The following is a 3,108-nucleotide window of genomic DNA, read 5'->3' as shown; positions in this document are numbered from 1 at the left end:
CAAAAAAAACTTGTCAAGTCACCAAGAAAGCACCGGGTAAGACCACGAAAACATTCATAAGAAATATTTGTAGTAAAAAACGTATTTCTACAGAAAATGTTTCAGTCCCGAAAAAGAGAAGCAATTTAAACGGAAAGGAAAGACCAATCAAAAATGTTACTGCTAGAGCAAGAGATAACTCTGTGCATGATAGTAGAAGGAAACAACAGTTTAGGGACATTCGAAAACGAATGATCCGCAACAGGATAATAGTCAATTTGTTAAAACATATTAAGAAAGGCCAACAGAAAGTGGCATTTTATAAGAAAAAGAAAAATGTAGAGAAAATTATTGATCAGGCTTTCGAAATTAAGCGAAAGTTATTTATTTTGGTAATCAATAGAATTAGGAAACTAAACAAGGTAATTTCTGATTTCAAATCAAATAGTAGATGGAAGAGAGTAGTTAATTGTAGTAATTTTTGTGAAGTTTTTTCCGGAGAATGGATGCATAGTTCAAGTTGTGAGGCATTTTTTAATGAGGAGAGTTATTTCCAGGATAATGATTTGGTGCTTGCAGTTGACACCAGTGGTCGAGCTTATGAAGTGAAAGATGGTTGTCCAGTTGAAAAAGAAAAACTTGTGACAACAGAGACAGAAGAGGTGTTAGGTAATGAGGTTTTAGGAAGACGTCCTAAGGGTCCTGTGTACATTTGGAAGTGTAGTAGTATTTGCAGTGTGCAACAGGATTCCATCAATTTGCTTTGTGATTTTGTACGGACATTTAATAAGAAAAGTTTGAAGCAGAAAATTAAGTTGTTGCAAGAATTAGATCCTTGCAGAGTGAGAGAAGTGACAGGTTTGCATGGTCATTCACTGGCTTGTCTTTCCAGGAGAGTATGCCAGAGTGTTTTTCATCATTTCAGGATGCTAGCAGTGCATCATAATAAAGTGAGGAAATTAGTGAGAATGTTGTATTATGCTAAGAGTCCAGCAATTATGCTTAAACAATTATGCGCTGCTCTTTTGCATGGTTCTGAAATAGATGTGAAGAATATTTGTGAAGAAATTGAGTTCTGTTACTTTGGAAGTAAAGATGAGAATGTTCAAATTGACCCAGAAGTAGAGGGTAATGTTGAAGATAATGTACAGGTTTCCAGTACAGATAATTTTCAGAAGGAAATTGCCACGTTTCAGGTGAAATCAAGTGAGAGGCCTAATTTCACTTGTGTGTGTTGTCGACGCACTTATTATAAGAATCAGAGTAAGTTAGTGGATTTATATGCAAAAAGTGAAAGGGAAAATAATAGTGAATGGAAGGATTTCGCAACATACTTGATGGTAGAAAATTGTTTTGATTTGGGATCGGATCAACGTGTGTGTACTTATTGTTGTAACAAATTAAACCAAAACCAGATGCCTGCTAGGGCGGTTCATAATAATCTGGAATTGGTTGAGATTCCTTCTGAATTGAAGGATTTAAATACTTATGAATCTATTTTGATTCAAAGTATCCATCCCTTTCAGGCTGTTGTAAGAATGGAGCCAAAGACAGGGAAGTTGCCTCCAGCAGATTTACAGAGAGGATTAATGGGAAGATTTGTTTATTTGCCTCTAGATTTGAACAAAAACATTAACACAATTGGAGTAGAAAAAGTGGAAGAGGAACCTCTGGTTATCTTAGTTAATGGGGTTCCGACAAAGAATAAGAAAATATGGCAAGATTGAGTGGATGTTAGGAAAGTCAAAAAGGCAACATTGTATTTGAAAAAAAATAATAAGTACTATAAGAATGTATATGTTGCAGAAGAGGAAGTAAGTGATGAAGAGGATAGCGATTTGTGTGCTGGCCAAATTGAGAAAGTAGAAGCCTCTAAAAGTGAAGAAATATATGAACATTATAGTGTTCATCCTTTGCATTCCAAGGAAGTCATGGGGAATGCTATTGAGTTGTTTCAAATGAAACAAGCCAAAGGGAGTCCCATTAGTGTTTGGGAGGAAAGTTTGGAAGCTCGGTGTTTCCCACAGCTATTTCCAACAGGTCAAGGAGGAAGATATGATGAGCGACCTCATCAAATTCCGGCTTCTGAATACCGGACTTTACGATTGTATGCAGAAGATCCTAGGTTTCGTCAATGCATTCCCTATTTGTTTCATCTCCTGTTTGAAAGCAATCTGTCTGGACTGTCATATGCAGTGAACCACATCTTGAAAAGTGGTATACAGATGCGAAACATCTCGGCAAGTGACTTTATGCATAAAGTCAATGTCCAAGACAGTATTTTGGATTCACACCTAATTAATCTCATGGCGTGTCAGCGTGGTACTAATGAGTACTGGTACCGTCGTCATGGTGATTTAAAATGTATGCTGAGGAACTTAGGAACTCCGACATGGTTCCTCACTCTGAGCTGTGCCGAGTATGGCTGGGAAGACTTACTTGAATTTCTACGAGAGGCAAATGCAAACATTGAAAACATCGAATTCAAGACACCCGGAGAACTGTGCTCTTTGGATCCAGTCAATGTATGCAGGTACTTCAATCATAGATTTGAAGCTATGATGTCTTTCATCATGAATAAGAAGAATCCACCTCTTGGAGAGGTGTTGGATTTCTTCTGGAGAAAGGAGTACCAAGCAAGAGGTGCTCCTCATATACATATGCTGCTGTGGATCAAGGATGCACCTAAATTTGGAACAGATCCGGATGACTTAGTGATGAGTTTCATAGAACAGTATTCTACGTGTGCTGTTCCAAACGCAAAGGAGAAGAAAAGCCTAAGAGAACAAGTTCTACGTTTCCAAAGCCATCGTTGTGGAAAGTACTGTCGTCGTAAATTCAGAAACAAGGACAAGTTCTACACCAAATGTCGTTTCAACTTTCCACGACCGGTGATTTCTAAAGGAAGAGTAAACAGTTTGATGTCTTCTCTGCGACATAATGTGACGAGGAAATCACCCAAAAATACATACAATTTGAAAAGGAACGAAGAGTCCAAGTACATCAACGACTACAACCCAGTGATTTTGTCCATGTGGAATGCTAACATGGATATACAGTTTGTGGCTAACAACTGTATGGCTGTGGCTCGGTATGTGACATCTTACATCACCAAAAAAGAAAAGACAG

The sequence above is a fragment of the Lissotriton vulgaris genome, chromosome 10 (genome assembly GCF_964263255.1).
Source record: "Lissotriton vulgaris chromosome 10, aLisVul1.2, whole genome shotgun sequence".
Lineage (NCBI taxonomy): Eukaryota > Metazoa > Chordata > Amphibia > Caudata > Salamandridae > Lissotriton > Lissotriton vulgaris.
Note: the sequence above shows the minus strand (reverse complement) of the source record.